The 18,254-nt window shown below is 37.5% G+C and overlaps 1 long non-coding RNA gene across 1 annotated transcript; it reads right to left on the bottom strand.

Moving 5' to 3' along the window:
- Window positions 1–4,986: 4,986 nt before the first annotated feature.
- LOC131380918 (uncharacterized) lies at window positions 4,987–17,599 on the bottom strand. Its single transcript, XR_009209219.1, has 3 exons — window positions 17,435–17,599; window positions 9,118–9,215; window positions 4,987–5,022 (listed from the first exon to the last, which is right to left on the bottom strand). It is a non-coding gene; the product is annotated as an uncharacterized LOC131380918 (long non-coding RNA).
- Window positions 17,600–18,254: the final 655 nt, after the last annotated feature.

The following is an 18,254-nucleotide window of genomic DNA, read 5'->3' as shown; positions in this document are numbered from 1 at the left end:
ACCTCCCAGAGATGCTAACTCTGTTATTCTAGGGAGAGGCCAGCCAGGACATTGTTGTTACTTTTTAACTTACCAAGTGATTCCAAAGTGTTGTAGCTGGAATTCAGATTTCTTGACTCAGGCCCTTCCTCTTCTAATGGTACAGATAAGGATGCTGTAGACAGCAATTTAGTGGCTAAGTTGTGTTAGAACCCACGTTTTTTTACTCCATTTCTGTGTCCTCTCCTCCATAAGACAGCCTCGGAGTGATCACTCAGCAATCCTACAAAGGGTATTCTGATAGCTAAGCTTTATTTTTCAGAGGGAAATTGTGTTGTCTAAGGTGAGTTCACAGCAACAGGACAATGCATGGGAACTAAAACGTCCTTTGCTTTGTTTCCCTGTACTTCTCTGCACCAAGCATTCTGTCAGATCAGACCGTTGGCCCTACTCAGGGTCTGATGTGACATCACCCACAGAGGAGTCATTGGCTTTATCCTCTGACAAGGAGGGTGTGCTGTGCCATCCTTTTAACCCAATCTGAAACACACCTATAAAATGCAGCCTCCTAAAAATATGCCCTTTCAGAAAAGACCACCTTTTAAATTCTAAATTCCAAAGAAAGGCCACAATCTCAGGAAGCATAAATGAATCCCCAGATAATTTGACACCTGCACCTGAAACCAGCAAGTTTGCTGCTGAGTTTTGGTTTCTAAAGAAAAATCTTTCCTGGGCTCTCATTTACTCCTCAAATGCTGCTGTTCTCAGCAACTGGAGATCAGCCCCCACCTCAGGTGCAGGTGAGAATGTTTGCTGCTCAACCAGCTGGTAATCCTAGGTGCAGAAGTAAGTGCTTAGAGCAGTAGTTGGGAGGGTCTCAATGCCTTTTCTTTTGGAATGTGATATTATCACTAGATTAAGAGGCTAGACACCTGGTGAAGAAATATTAGCCTTATTCTGTCTGGGTGTTTTTGATGTCTTCCTGGATTATTGCTGGTTGGAGAATTTTCCATTCTATTGAAGATTACATGACACTGAGCTCCTCAGAAATAAAAATAAGAAAACAGAGAAATGTAACCATGGAAAATATATATTTAATAAGAGGAAGCTCTACATAGATGTCTTCTTTCTTTTTTGATTATTTTCAAAGTATAGATTGATTAAGTTGAAAACCTTCATCTGCAAATGGAAACTTCATGGGGCCAGACCAAGCATTTATAAGTTGATTTACTTAGATTCAGTTTACCCTACAGGTGAAAGGAAGTAAGGGTTCATTCATATTTCCACGAGAATGGCAAACCTTACTGTGTAGCCTGAAAGGCAATTATTAAAAGCTCTCGAAAGTGGATGCAGATAAAAATGAACAGTGCACATGTGCCCAAAGACAATATGTTCTAGAATGACACTGGTGGGAGGTGCAATATTGGAAGAAGTTTAGTTAAACTTAAGAAGTGAAAGCCCCTAGAAATGATTGAGGGGAAAATAGACACCCATTCTCAAAGGCTTGGACCATCCTCAGAGCCTTCTGGGCTCTGATATTTTGGGGAGTCTTCAAATTCTCTGACTTTAATATGTGTGATAAGTGATAAGTGACCTATCATTTCAAAAATTCAGCCCAATTGAAAATAATCTGGTTAGAACTGTAGAAGATTCTTCTGTTTGTGATTCCCTATTTAATTTCTTTGAAGAATTATTATTAAATCTTTTTTCTAAAGCTCTTGCATATGCTTGTGGAGAAGTAAAAAACTTAAATAGAAGAGAAAAAGAAAGAAAGAAATGTGGTACATAACATTTTTAAAAACCTAAAAAAAATTCATCGAGGCCAGTAGGCTTTTGTTCTTGTTCAATTTTTTTAAATGAAATATTACAACTTACAGAAAAGTACAGTACTGTATTAATACCTAAGTATCCCTGTTTGGTTTTCTAGACATCTTGCCATATTTGCTCCACATTATTTAAGAAATACACCTTTACGGATATAAGTGAAGTCCACTGGCTACCCCTCCTCTATTGCATTCACTACGCTACACTGCTTTTATGCTTTTACTACATATGTGTGTATCAATAATCACTAGATAATGGTGTTTTCCACAATTTAAAAGTTCAATACACAGTAATATGCCACATATCTACTGGTACAAGTGTTATTTATTTTGCTCCAAATTGTGTTTGTGAGCTTTTTTCTGTGTTGGTTCACAGAGCTCTAGTTAATTCCCTTTACTTTATCAGTTGTATGACCATGACACGCTATATCCATTCCCCTGTTAACGATGAGTATATATGTTGTTTGTCAGCATTGTTTATATTACTTTAAAATCTTTTGCATGTCTTTTTGTGTGTAAGTATGAAAGTTTTTCTAGCTATATACCAAAGACTAGAATTGCTGGGTCAAAGGTGAACAGGTCTTCAATACTACTAGCCATTGCCAATGTAGCAGAACTTTTTCATCGGAAAGAGTTGTATTATAATTTTGAATTCCAGTGATATAATTTTAAACCCATTGTTAAGTCTCATTGTACATTGTGGATTTGCACTCGATAGCCTGCCTCTGGGACATATGCTGTGCTCTCTGATCTAGGTATTCAACATGACATGTTTGCCTTATGTGCTCTTCCTTCCTTATTCCTTCTTACTCCCGACAATAGCAATAACAAAATGGTAAAATGCAACTGGTTAAAACGTTTTTACCTTTAAACTTACAGTCACAAAAGACTGGCTCAAATAAATTGTAATTATAGACAAAAGACCTGTAGATTAAATTAAAAATAAATATCAACTGAAGGGCTCGTTTAGAAATAACAAGCAAGTTGGCAGGCAGGGGAGGGGGGAAATTATCTGCCATCTAAAGCTAAGTTCCAGGTTTTGCTTGCAGGGAGTAACCTACTACTAGTACATTAACTAGCTAAAATTATCTTTCCTTTGGTCCTATTTCCTGATACTGTTAGGTAGATGGGTTGTAGAGAAAGACCTAGAGAATTTTTCAAATTATGATAAATTTTTATCATCTTACAAACAGAGAAACTCAAGGATTTCTGTTATATATACCTTTTCAGCAATATTTAGCATAAGGGTTCCAGAATAGACAGATTTATTAAAATTGATTTCTTAAGTTAAATTGAGCCAAAACAACATCATATTAGATAAAGATTACTTTAAATAACGTTCAAATGCTAAAATTAGACACTGAATTAGAAGGGAAAGAGTTGTATTATTTTCATTTGGTTTTTCTATTTTTCTATATATTCTCTCTATATTTCTATATCTCTGGTACTTCCAGATAATTGAAGTGGAGTAGTTAGTTTAAGAGCCTTGGGCCTTTGCCACCACCCTAGAAAAACCTTAAGGTTCTCACCGAGGCTCAATAATGATCAGTAAATATATACATACATTTGTAATTCAAAGTGCATTCAGCCATCCATACATGTATTATTGATTCCTTTTCTGAAAAGGTTGTATGTATCATCATTTAATATGTACTTAGAAGTCACTTGCAAGGGCATGTATTGGGGTAAAGATAATGTATATAGACATGGCTTTTAAAGGAGTAAAATATTAGCTGCAGTAAGTTGGAGTGTCCAGAAACAGTGCCCATATTCTCAACTCTTGATCTCTTTCCTTACATCTGGCTCCAACACTTCCCCACTGTTTTGTATTTTGAAATAGGAAACACCCCCACTTTTGAGAACCAGATCCCTTGCCCCCTTTCCAATTTCCATTCTGGGCCTTGTCTGAATGTATCCCCACTTTATTCACTGTCAAATGGTAATTAGGCCCTATAATAGAGCTTCTTTAATGGGCTGAGTGGTTCAAACTTTGGCCATATTTTCAGTAACAAAAAAAACTGGTACGTTTTGGTGGAACTCATCATTCATGGTCTAAGTATTCAATTGACAGGAATAAGAAGTAACAGTGGGTTTCTCGGCTATCTGCCACAGGACCAAGGGAAAACAATTGTAGAATACATTAAACTGTGGAACTTAAAACACTAAATTGTAGAACTGTAGGTTCTTCTACCATTGGAAGGTGCCATGTCTTTCCACCCTGATCTGATATTGCTCCTTAACCTCTGAATATGCTGTGCTCATTTTTCTTTTAACATGAAGACTTTTTGATATAGTTCCCCTAACCTTAACTTTTCTCCTGTCATAGTCATCTGTTTAAAATTCTACCCGTTCTTAAAAGTTCAGCGAAACCTAATCTTCTCCTTAGATCATTCTTTGAGGATAGTAGCCCACAGTCCCTATAGAGCCAACAACAGAACCTCTGCTTAAGCATCTCATTGATTCATCTGACATATAATCATGCACTATTTTGTAGGAGCAAATTATGTACCTTAGTTCCCTTCTCTCCAATAGACTGTAAATACCTTGAGGATGGAAGCCATATGTATTTCCTACTTTATCTTCTAGAGCCCTAGCACAATTCTGAAGACATAGTGAGCATTTCCTAAATTTAATTAGTTATGTCTTTTTCTTGACTCTTGCCATAGGTTAATATATATACTTTCCCTATAGAAGTATATATATTCTAACAGCAAAAACTATAGCTAAGACTTTTGCGTTCCACATATAGCAGTTGATCAATCAGTATTTCTTGAGCAAAGGAGAATATCATGCCTCTGAAGAATGGTGTGATTGAGCAGTTTAAACAACCGTTTCCTCTTAAGGATTACGCTATGGAACAAGTGAGCAGTATAGCATCTGATGTCTAATCTGACAAGTCAGTTCTTCAGATGCCAATGGCCATATTGGATTGTTTCTAGTCAGAGAGTAACAATGGCATAGGGATGTTTTTTTTTTTTCCCATCATTTAATCTATAGCACCTTATGCAGTACCAGGCATGTAGTAGGCCATTAGTAAACATTTATTGAGTTGAAATTGAATAAATTCAACAGGTAATTCAAGTATTTATTGAAGTTGTATCACTTACCCCATTATGTCATTTAATCCTTATAACAACATTTCAGGAGGGTAATTGTCCATCATTTTACAGATGATGAAACCAAAGCCCAGAGATATTAAAAGCACTGTCCAACTTCACGGCTAGAAAAGGACAGAGTGGGGAATACAAAGTTTGCTTTGCTTTGCTTTGCTTGGGCCCTCTAAACCCAAATCCCACATGCTTTTTGTTACATCACACTGCCTTGCCCTCAGGAATTTTATTTTGCTGCATGGGCCTCAGGTTAATTAATATATCTCCTAGTCTCTAGAGAAACCTCATACTGGGCCTGCCTACCTAAAGTTGGTGGAGGAGTAGTTTCAAGGATTGACTCTTGAAAAAGCTAGTTGTATATTCATTGAAAAACTTAAGGCTGCTTGGGAAGAGACTTTTGACATTAAACAGGCAAGTAGGCAAAGACCTATGACATTCGTTTCAAAGGGAAATATTGCTTTTCACAATTGTTATTTTATTTTATTACCATAATTTTACCTTTTTAAGCCCATTTTCCTTGATCTGAATTCTGGTTATTTATTTGCCCTTCTTACTTCTCCATAAAGGTGACTACTGGAACAAAAAGTGGCTCTTTACCCTTCACCTCCCCCCTCAATCTCAGATAGTATGGAGAACACTAATCTTATTTTTAAAATTATCTGTTTATATTAAAGGAAAAAAATATACCCCCTAAAATAATATAGGGATTTGTGGATTGGCTTTAGAACTGGAAGGAAACTTACACATTGGTGAAGCTGAGTGACTTGATCAAGGTGTTAGCTAACCTCTTAGTTAAAGTATAAACCTAAAATGGACCCTAGAGATCATCTAGTTCAACCCCTTCATTTTTCAGAAAAGTGAACAGGTGCACACAATCCCAATACCTTTCAAGGTAAATATAATGTCATCCCACAATGACCTCGCTTCTAGTTGCAGAAATGACTGATGTTTTGTGTGCCTTTGTGTTAACTTAAGGTAGATTCTTAAATATACCTGCACCCCATAACTATAGTGGGCAGAATTGAATGTTCAGTAGCTTTTTGGAAACCTCACCATGGAAACAAAGGTTTGGATTCTCAGATTGGATTTTGCCGTTCTTCCTCTAGAGCGGATAAATTGAGGCTCCTGCAGGCATGGGTCCTGTCAGATGAGACTTTAAATTTCAAAGTAAAAGATTCTTCTCGGCAGGATATTAAAGCATGTTGTGGTGCACTATTAGTAAGGAATGCAGCCTGTCCCAATTCTCTTGGCCGACCCTTTGAAAACCATGACTGAGGGAAAAATCTTGTTCTTGGCCTCCTGGATTCTTAGATGCTCTAAAGAAATGTAATTGCTTTTTATAGCTAATAGACCCTTAAAATTGCTTCCAAACAAAGTATGTCTAACTGCTGATTTTTAATATAGTATAATGAAGGTGTGAAAAAGTCAAAATACATGTTTTTGAGCATATTAAAAAATATTTTTGATGCCCAAATTGCAAGAGCTTTAGAAAGTCAGTTCCACCTCTGGGAGGTAATTTTTTTGTGCAGAGTGAGGACCTGGTTCTATAACTTAGAAAATGGAACAGTTGTTAGGTGGTCAGCTAGAAGGATGGGATTAGAAAGTAAAGGGTTTATTCCACCCTTATTTCCAAGCTGACACAACATGTTTTAAGTGGATGGTGTTTGGTTTCATTACCTTAACAGCATCTCCCTGTGCTCTTTGATGCATCGCTCCAGTGCTTAGTAATTTAGTAACAGGTTGGAGATGGACTGGGGGGTAAAATGAGACTCTGTCACCATAGGGACAACTACTTGCCTCTTATTTTTGAATTAGCATGGTAGCAGAAGGTGACATTTTGCCCCAGGGTTCAGGGGAAAAATAAAGTTAGAAATTATACCATACATATAAATTTGTTGAATGGACAAGTCCTCCAGAATCTGCTCTTAAAGTACCAGCTGATCAGAGACTGATGGTTCTAATCAACTCAACGTGAGACGTGATAATTTTACTAGGATATAAAAGAAAAATATGAAAGTTTTCATGACAAAAATTACCTGTTCATACTTTGTGCTCTTGTAAGACTTGGTTTATATAAAATGCAGAGGAGCTGGTTTTCTAATCTTTTGAGGCATGCCATTAATTATTATTATTAACCAAAAGGGCTGAATGAAATCCTAGGCATAAAAATGATCAACTCCAGATTTAATATTGGGTGTATGACTTAACTTTTACTCCATTTTGCCTGCTTTATATTAGTCTTAGGGCACATCAATGACTGTGCTTCACCAAATCATTTGAACAAAGGAGTTTCCTATAAATACCTGGAACAGCTATCAGATGAGACAGTATACATACCATATTTATTTAAAAAAACCTTTGTCACAGTTACAATTTCCAAATATCTTTGACTACAAAAATTATATGGTTCAGCCAATAAAATTCACGTAGAACACTGGAATAATCACTGCAGTCTTTTTGGCCAACAGTACAATTAGAATAATCCCTGCAATGTTGTTTAGATCTTAGAAATGCTGGTATTACTTCCTTTTGTGATTGTGTCTTTATTTTGAGTATATGCATCTTGCAGCTAAAAAACTAACCTTTGGTTAAGATCTACACTGAATGAAGAATAGTTAGAAACTTCACAGGGAAGGTTGCTATTTAACTTCCCCCTGCCCCACAAACAATGTTGATGATTTACAGGAATTTGTAGTTTCTTGGGTGCAATATTTTTAATAGAAGCATTTCAAAGATTTTCAAGTGTTCATGGACACTGGAATTCTGGACGGCACAGTAACTTTTAAGGTTTCGGAAAGGTACAGCATTTAGCTGCAATTCATGAAATGATAGCAAATACCATGGATTTTATTTCCTGGGACACCAATTGACTTGGGTAGGGAAAGTAAGGGATGATAAGCTATATGATTAGAGATTCATTCAAAAATTAGAGATTCATTTACATTAACAAGTATTTCTTTTGAATTCAAATGTTTTCTGAAAGTGCTAATCAGTTATACTTTAGTGTAAATTTCCTTAATTAGTTCAATAAGATCGAGTATTTTGGAGAGAAAAGGAAGAGGGGGGTTTGATGTCACAGAAGTTGGATAAGGGAACTGAATGGACAAGAATAATAATGGTAAAAACTGAACCACAAGGCATGGGACTCCTGCCCCTTGCCCAGACTCTTCTATCCCTGGACCCTTCCCAGCTCATCTTTCCCTTTATTAAGAGAATTTTTAGACTGCCCTATCCTTAGAGAGCTCTACAAACTCTTCCTTGTAATGCAGGTGTGCCAGAGAGTTGAGAGTTCACTCCTAGGTATAAAATATTATTTTTAGGAAATAAAGTACAAAGCAATTAACCTCACCTCCTCCCAACCTCCACCTCCACTGCCTTTTTAAAGAGCTGTGATAAGAGTGAATAGTAAAGCATGGCAATAGAAGTCTACCTAGAAGGTAATTCATGAACTTTCTAGTTGTTTCTACTTATTTAGAGTCAGTTAATCATTCAGTCTTTTTGCATGTGAGTTTGTGGACCCTTTTGCATGTGGCTGGTTCGCTCAGCATGTTGCTGAAGATGTTCAAGAACAAGCTGATTGGTTACTTGCTGGAGATGTTTGTGAAAGGGTTTATGCAATTTTGAGTTGGGCTATTAAGATAGGCCAGGCGTGGTGGCTCATGCCTGTAATCCCAGCACTTTGGGAGGCCGAGGCGGGTTGATCGTGATGTCAGGAGATCGAGACCATCCTGTCCAACACGGTGAAACCCTGTCTCTACTAAAAATACGAAAAATTAGCTGGGCGTGGTGGCAGATGCCTGTAGTCCTAGCTACTCGGGAGGCTGAGACAGGAAAATGGCTTGAACCCGGGAGGCGGAGCTTGCAGTGAGCCGAGATCGCACCACTGCATTCCAGCCTGGGCGACAGAGTGAGACTCTGTCTCAAAAAAAAAAAAAAAAAGATGGGTTGGGTTGGTTCCCTCTAAGGCCTATGCCAATATGAGGACTTAGGAGAGGGATGGCAAATAAGTTTCAATAAAGTGCCCCTTTGATCAATTATTAATGTCTACATAATGTCCTTGGTTGAAGAGGAGTTCTGAGACTGTGTCCAAACTCTTGGAGAGAAACTTTTGTGATCAATTAATGTCCACTTTGTGTAAAGAGCATTAGTGTGTATAGGCGTGTTTGCCATCTCTGTTCTAGAAAACTCAGCAAGTTGATTCTGACCTGCATTTTCATGCGAAACTGTTTCCATATCTTTCTGTTCATGTTCGATGACTGAATCTTGAACCCCATCCAGCTATTGTACATGACAAACTGTTGGTCTGAAGAGGAAACAAGAGAGCATGGTTCAACATTAGGTGCATTCTTAGAAAATAACTCCGTATATTTATGAGTAGGATTTCTCAAATAAAGGGCAATACTTTAAAAATGTAGACGTTTAGATAGGTGTGAGATAATTTGCTGCTATAGCTATAATTAAAAGTGTCAAAAAAGTTGATATGTGATCTTACAAGGCAATGCAATAACAGACCTCAATGTACAACCCTCTATTTAAAACATGACCTGTTGCATGTAGCATCGTTTTTGAGTAGGACTAGCTTTGAATCAGTCTCAAGAAATTATTGCCCAGGTTCATGTCTTCCATTAGTCAACCACAGGATTTCCCCATCAGGGCATATAAAGCGAGACATTAGATGTGTGTGATTTATATGAATTGCTGTTTGCCGGGATCTGTGTGAAAGGCTGTCAAAAGGGATGTTGCCTTTAATCTAAAAGTACTCAGCTGTTGGCATTTTGGCATTGTCCTTACTCAGAAATGAAGATATGAGATTTAAGGTATTTCTGAGGAATTTTCAATAATTGCTAGAATCAATTTGAGTTCTGTGAAAACCTGTACACATCATTGGAGTGAAAACAAAGGACTATTCATATGGATGATCCCTTGCCAAATTGGGCATGTGAAAGCTTATAAGAATTTGCTTATATACCTTAATATGATGAATTAATGCCTTAAGAATATAACTCCTTCAAATGCCTTAAATTTCAAGAGGGTTTTACTAACCATGTTTTCTTTTAAGAATGTGATGCATTTGGAACAATATAGGTGGGCAAATGATTCTTTAAGCATTGTGCTTGGCACCAAAGAGGAATTAAAATACAAGGTTTACAGATTGTGTATGCTAATACATCAACAAAGCTAGAAAGTGGAGAGATCAGTGCTGGTATTTTCTCTCATGTTGAGCGATTGTAGCAAGTATACATTTCTCTAAATAGAATGGGCACATCATTTTGGTCTGATTAATCTTAGCAAACAGAGGTGAATTAAAAATTCACCTTAGAGAGACCTTAGTCTCAGCGTGAGTTGAAATCATAAAGTTCTCCAAGTTGTGGATGAACAAGAAAATTAAAGGTATTTTTCATTATGTTATGCAACGTGCTTTCCATATGTAATACATTCCTCCCAGACTTTAGCAATAAGATAGTATTTCCCTTTCAAATAAACTACATACCTTCCTTTATAAGACAGTAAGCCTTCACATTTCCCTTGTTGCATTGACTGCCAGGAGTCTCAGGGCTATATTTAATACTCAGTATCAGAAACAATATCACTGTAGCTTCCTGACACAATAATGCTTTTTTTCCTAGGTGATTTCTGTTCTGCCTCAAAATGATTGCTACTTTACAAGTGCTATAAAATTGTAAGTCACATCAAATCCTTTGTTAGGATATAAAATAAAAATATCTAAGAGTTGTTGAATAATGTCTATGTTCTTTGAACTTAAGATCTGAAGGAAAAAATCTGGAAATTTGGGCCTTAGCATTGTCCAAATAGTTGTAAAACTAAACTTAAATGTGGCAGGGGCAGGGTTGTTGTGTGGAAATGAAAGTTGAGAAATAAAGCTGAGTCCATCATTATTCTTTATGTACTCAAGACACTACTGATATCTCCTATTTTTTCACATGGTATATCGCCACCCCACTGCCGTGGACCTTATGTCTGTCCATGTTTCACCTGTATTAATCCAGCATCTTTGGAAACTTTGCTCAAATGCTGACTCTTTCTTGAAATCTCTGTATAGATACTCTTGCTGTTAGATGCTTTCTAATTCTTCTGATACTTATTTTTCCACTAATACTCCTTTATCATTCACATTATTATTATTTACCCACATTCATCTTATCTCCCCACCTAGCTCCTAGACCATTCCTTCTCAATCTGCCTACATATTGGATCACCACAGGAATATAGAAAAATGCTGCTGTCTGAATCCCATTCCCAGAGATTCTAATTTGTTTGATCTGAGGTGCAGCCTGGGCATTGTGGATAATTCTATCTGAAGCCACAATTGGTGAGGTTAAGCCACTGTGTTTATAAAGTTAATGTCATTCTTAGTCATCATTCTTTGCTCTAAGAACAGTATCTTGCACCTAGTAGGTGTTTGAAAAATATTTATTGATACATCTGGCAGAGCAGCTGTTGAGAAAACTTTTATTCTGTCAACCTGATAATCTTTAGAGAAGTATGATTATTTTTGTCTCATTCATTCTTTCCTTTATACAGCAAGTATGTATTAAACAATCTTAGTGTAAAAAAAAGTTTGTGTGTGAAGTTAGAAGTGTAGTCCAGATTTAGTTCCACCCTTGGCCTGACCTCCAAGGAAAGCTGTATATAAAAGTTCAAGTCAGGCTAGGTGCAGTGGTTCATACCTGTAATCCCAGCACTTTGGGAGGCTGAAGCAGGAGGATCACTTGAGTTCAGAAATTTGAGACCATCCTGGGCAATGTAGTGAGACCCTGTCTCTACAAATTTTTTTTTTTAAATTAGGTAGGCATGATGGCATGCACCTATATTCTTTGCTACTTTGGAGGCTATGGTGGGAAGATTGCTTGACCCCACGAGTTCAAGGCTGCAGTGAGCTATGAAAATGCCACTGCAATCCAGGAATGAGACCCTATCTTGAAAAAAAATTATCAAGTCATTTCTTATTCTACTGCTACTCTTGTTAATTTCTATGTTCCTACTGTGTGCCAGACACTGTTCCAGGTATTTTTTACTATATGTGTTAGTATAATTAATTGCCACACAGCACTATTTTTGTTTTACAATTAACAGAGGTAGAGAATACATCTATAGTTTCAGCTCTAAGGCTGGGATTCAAACCCAAGTGTGCCTGACTCCAAATCCAATGTTCTTTGCACGTACCAGGCCACTACTAAAGGATCTATGCATATGACTGCTGTTTCGTATGTGTATATTTAATATGGATAATCATAAAATGTTTAATTTTAGGCTTGCCTTTTCAAGCTGTCTTTCCTGTGGTTTGAAGACATGGTGGTCATCAGATGTCATTCAGTGGGATTCATTCACTAATCTTACAAATATGCTGTTTGATTATAGTTAGTCACAAATCCCTCTAGACAACTGTTTCTTCCAGAGCCTGTTCAAGGCCTCAGCAGTGGTGGACAGCCTGAGTATGGCCAGTTTGCTGGCTGACATAGGAGGAGGAATCGGAAAACCACCCAGTCATCCTGTGACTCTTTAGTTGCAAATGTAAGGACACACTCTTGGGCCCCCTATGAACAATGCCAAACAAAGGTTTTTAAAAAGCAAATAAACAATCAATAAAAACGAAACAAAAATAGGTATCATACTGAAAATAACAGAGGCTTAGTCTTGCCTCCCACCGTGCCCCAGCCTCCTATACACATGCACACACACACACACACACACACACACACACTTCAAGACACTTTTATTAAGCTTGTCTTTATTACTGATATTTTTTCCACCTCTCTGCAGTGATAAAGTAGAAGCTTGCCCATAGGTAAGATGTTTTCAAAAATAACAACTATGAACACAACAAGTTTTCAGAGAAAGGGAGAAAAATTGTATTTATTATTCACAATTTTATCTGTCCATATATAATCTCTCTCTCTCTCTTCCCCGTTTCCTCTTCTACCTTCAGTTCTCCCAAATTAGATGAGTTTAACAATCCAATAGCATAGTTTGGCTCTTTATGATACCAGGGTATTTACTCGAGTTATTTGGAGATGCTTTATTTCAATGCACATTTCAAGCAACATTTCTCACAAAGTGTGTCAACACAAATAGGTATAACACTTTGAATGTTCCTTCGTAGTCATTACCACATACTAAAACTTTGCCTGGTGAATTCAAACAAAACTACAGTAAGTTATTTTAGGTTAATATCACTGAATGAAAATGAAAGCTAGTGTTCCATTTTTTCTCTTTGATGCAGTTGTGTGAGATATTAATGTTTGCACAGTGATGTCTCTTTTCCTGTTACTATCTTCAGACACATTACTGTAAAACAAAAACAGCCTATTGATGAGTATTTAAAGTGAGTGGGGTTATCAGATACTTCTTCAATTTAAATCTATATTTTTAAGGACATTTTTTCAGTGTTTGGGCCTTCTTGGCAGGGTTCCCTTCCATCATGCTATTACTTCTTTCTACTACTAAAGGATTGCTTTGTGTGTCCACTGAGCCAATATACTTACAAAAGGCAATAGATAACCCTTCTCTTCTTTTGTTTAATAAATGAAAAGTTCAAAACTTTTAGCTTCCAAAGAACCAAAAGGGCCAATACAGTATTTGGCAGGCATAGAGTTAAACTTAACTAAGAAAAGAACAGTACAGTGGAGAGTATTTTGTCATGTGTAATCATCATCAGGAGAAGAGGCTGGAAAAGTAGCAACCTTGAATGGCAGATCCTGAAGGTTTTGATAAGGCTTTATTTTATGGATTGAAGAACCAAATAGGGTTTTTACTCTATAGAGTGACATTATATTTTAGGAGGTTAATGCATGTGATGGTTATGGCAAATGGATTAGAAACAACATAGAAAGTGGTCTCAAAGTGCTTCCTAGACCAGAACTCATAGGTTAAAAATGTGAATTCTCAGACTCCTACACAGACCTCCTAAATCAGACCCTGGCAGAGTAGTCTATAATCAATGTGTTCACAATCACTCCAGGTGATTCTGTTGCACACTAAATTTTGAGAACCACTAGACTGGAAGAAGGAAGACTTGACTTGAAACAATTCACAAACTGTGTCTAAATCACTCAGCATCCAGCACATAGTAGGTACTCAATACATACTTTCTGAATAAATCAATAAAGCCAAATGTGACAAATGCCTAAACTAGCAAAGGAAAGGTATGAGAACCAAGAAAGATTTTAGTTCCATTTGCAATTCAGTCAAGAGTAGAATTAGGTTTTAAATGAAAGTGATTTTATAAATAATTTATAAAATTGTCTTTTATTTGACAATTTTCTTCCTTTCCTAGTAGTTGCTCATTCCAAACTCAAAAATAAATGAAGTGGGAACTTTTGGTAGCTTGTACCTGCTTCTACAGAGGTCCTGGGTACATCTCTTCCACCTGAAAGAAATCACTTGGTTAAGTAATCAACAAGGTGGCATCAGTGTGGCAGGGAATGGTGGCTTAAGTTCTAAGACCATCAGAAAATATGATACTGGGAACTACACACAGTCCAGGATGGAGACAGATTCTGAGTGGTTAGAGACAGATTCTGCATGGTTGAAAACAGGAGGAGGGGTCAGGTATTCCTTGAAGTTGCATTGGCATTGTTTCTTGAAGAAATTCTAACCTTGCAGCAGAAAGACCAGATATTCAATCATTAATGTCTTTGATTGCTAAAGGTAAATGTTCACTGAGAAAAAGGAAGATGTATCAGTGAGAGAGAAGAACCCCAAAATCTATTCTCTACCAATCAGTATGCTGGAACTTTACAAACATATCTTATTTGGTCCTCATCATCTCACCACGTGATGTTAATATATCTGTTCTATAAGGTGGGGCCAGAGACAAAAGTTTGTCCAAGGTTAAAGAGCCACAAAGTGGTCGCACTAGAATACAAACTCACACAGTCTGACTCCAAAGCCTGCATTTTATCTTTTAATATTCAATAAAATGCGTGTGGTTATAGTTTCAGTAACTGTTCTGAAATACTTTATAAAGTATATATAATATTTAAAATAAATATTGAGGATATAGTTGTATGTAGCATATAAATTGATAGTTTAAATAAAATGTCTTAGACTTGAATGTAGGAGTTTCGAACAGAAAGACAATCTCCTGCTATAGTGTGTGTGGTCTGGGAAAACTGGAAATAAACTGCTGCATTTTGGTTCTCAGTAACTTTAGAGGGCATATAACTTTCCGTCCATCCCGTCTGGTCTTTCTGTGTTTTCTTTATCAAATGTTTTAAAATATATTTGTATGTATTTCAATAGAAACTGTTTTTTCTGTCAGTGGGATAAAATCAATACATTCCTCTTTTTCCCCCTTACATTTGATGTGTATTTATCTTAAGCTCTGAAATGGCCTAAGTTACACAAGAGACATCCAATTATACTTCCTTAAAGGATGAGGTCTTAAAGTGCTCGCATTTCCCCTTCCTCCTACATAGATGTTACTTGCGGGATCACTTGGTAACTCGGTCAAAGCAGTCTTGGATGCAAGAGCTTGATTTGAGCTGGTCTTTGATTGGCTAGAGGCTTAGGATCTTAAAAATTGCATTTGTTTTCATTTCCAGTGCAAAAGGGTATCATAATATTTACCTTTTCTTGGGAGTGGTGGTGGTGGCAAGGAATGACTGAATTGGTTAATTAAGTCAAATCATTATGACAACTCATTTTAGCTCCTTAAAGGAAAGATGACGTAAGTTGAATGCACATTCTACGTATTTTATTCTACAAACGTGCCTTGTAGTGCTAAAAATTTAGAAGTCTTCTGGGTAAAATGGGGTGAAGACTAAGAAACTTTTAGAAATGTTTAAATAATATCATAATTACTGTTTTACCCTTTTTAATGTTTTAATCCTCATTCCTCACTTTTAACAACAAATTCCTATGGGAACAGCTTGAATAGTGCTTGATGCCTTAGAAGACACTCAGTTTATTTGGGGTTGTACACGAAAAAAAGCAGGAAGCTGTAGAGCAATACTCCAACATAAGGACGTATTCCTGCTTCCTGCTTTTGTTTTCTCAAATCCTAGGAATTTATGCAATGAAGGAGTAAAAGTAGAGCTGGAGTTCAGCCAATACACACTGGTATAATTTCTGTATTAAAATATTGAAATTCATCTCTATGAGTTAATAAATAACCACTACTCTCAGTGCCCCCTGCCCCAACGCACTGTCCCAGCCTCCTTGATGTAATGCTGGGGCTCCTTTAATCTCTTGCATCCAGCAAGGGGCTTCCAGGACCCTGCCATGATGTCTGTTCTACTTGCTTGTGCCCATGACTTATTGGTGTTAAACATTTTGAATATCTCCCTCTGTGCCCACAGAGAAAACTTGGAAGATCAATTATACTAGTTACATTGAAACTCTTAATAAATTAATTTTGTCTTCATTGATATATATATAAATCTTCTTGGACCTTAATTTCTGCTATTGGCCCTTCTATTATTGCTTTAGGAACTTCACACTAATGCGAGATGAGAGAGAGAGAAACAGCCATTAGGAAACAGGTTTGAGGGCCCACAGGCCCACATTGGAGATGAGTTTGGCCATATTCAATTTTATTGAACATCTTGAAGCATTTAAAACAATACAATGTCCTGTGGAACCCAGATGCATACAGCCAGGTGCTTTTCTCTTAATATTTAAACCCATTTTATGGAAGATTTAATCCATATGTTAAATCTTTGACTTCAAAAGGCATTCCTTGAAAGGCTAATAGAAATGATGAAAAACGGGTCTAAAGATTATGTTCAAAGATGTCATTTATGGATTGGGGATCAGGGTCTGAGGAGAGAGAGAGAAACTTGGGGGAGTTTCATGAAGTCATTTAAGTATGTGAAATGTTCTAGAGCACAAGGGAACTCTTGACATTTCATAATCATAGAATCTTTTTTCATCTCCAAAGAGCATGTTTTTGAGACAGTGCATAATATAGCTATTTGTTCTCTTAGACACATCTCAGGGAAGAAAAAGAAGTTAGGAAAATGAGCCCATTGTTTTTCAAAATTACTGACAAACTTCAAAATAATTCCAAACAAACCTCAAATAAAACATTTTCCCCCTACTGTGAATCCCATTTAGACTGTTTGGGTCAGTCTGTTTTAATGAGTCACATTCACGCTGACACATCCACACACTTCAGACAAAGACGACTGTACCTCTAAACCCATTTAAAAATGATAGATGACTGTCAGCTTTGTGAAAGCAGCACATGCAGTGGCTTGATAGTGCAGAATGAAAGCAATCTACAAGTGCAAGTCTGTTTCTTTTGGCAACGGAAGGAGTTGCTAATGGATTCATCATTTTCTGTTAAGCATGAATGTCAAACAAAAAAACATTTAGGGCTCTATTCAACTGAATTTCCGGCTCGACGCTTGCCAGCCATGGAAGCCCTGTGACTTGGAACCTGCGCAGCCCAAGCCTGATTCTTGTTTCCAGAGTTCCGTGGGGCCAGTGCCACGGAACTTGGAATTCTGCCGAGGGCTCCTCCTCCTCTCTTCACCTCCCCCTCTCCCCTTTTCTCACCAATCGCATGAAGCCGCCAGTCGTGCTTCCTAAGTGAATGCCTTCTATGGAGCAGAGCTGGTTGCCAACTCTTACACCAGCTGACTCCGCCTCGGGATCACATAGGAAGTCCACTAACACCACTCAAGAAGGGATGGCAGAGTGAGGACTTCTTGTATCCAGAGATTCTGGGGGCCGTTATGCTTTGGAATTCATTGCGGTAGAGTGGGCATCACACACCTCCTATTTTGGCGTCATAAATATGCCACATGTCCCGGACTCTTTCTACAAACAAAAAATAAACACAAAAATAATAACAGTTAAAGTGCCTGGGCTCCAGAAATGCCACGTTAGCCTCTGAATGGACCTTGAGAGGAACCGGGGAAAAATTCTGGCCTTAGAACACAGCTCTTTTTTATATCCTTAACCACCGAAGAGCTGCCTCTGTCTGGGAGAATGGCTTCTTCAATTGAGCACACAGTGGACAGCTGTAGGAGTGTGCTGAGCCCAAACACATCAGTAGCGTCCGCCCTGGCAGGAGAGAGGTTATAGACCCCAAGCCCTCATATGCCAGGCCAGTGCCAGCCCTGCCAACAGCTGTGTGGTCTTGGACAAGTCTCTCCACCCCTCAGTGCCTCAGTTTTATCATTTGGTTGTTTTTGAGGATTAAATGAGATTAAGTGAAATCGGGAGGGTAAACTATAAATCACTACACAAGTGTATATTGTTATTAACTGAACTGTTTTAATAAAATAAATTAATAATAAATACTAAGAGCTAATGTAGGATGGTCTAAGGGAGTTTAGAACAGAGAAGCAAAGAGACAGATTCCTGGTAACTC

Source organism: Hylobates moloch, unplaced genomic scaffold (assembly GCF_009828535.3).
Source record: "Hylobates moloch isolate HMO894 unplaced genomic scaffold, HMol_V3 SCAFFOLD_13, whole genome shotgun sequence".
NCBI classification, from domain to species: Eukaryota; Metazoa; Chordata; class Mammalia; order Primates; family Hylobatidae; genus Hylobates; species Hylobates moloch.
Note: the sequence above shows the minus strand (reverse complement) of the source record. Positions and strands in the feature narration are given on the sequence as shown.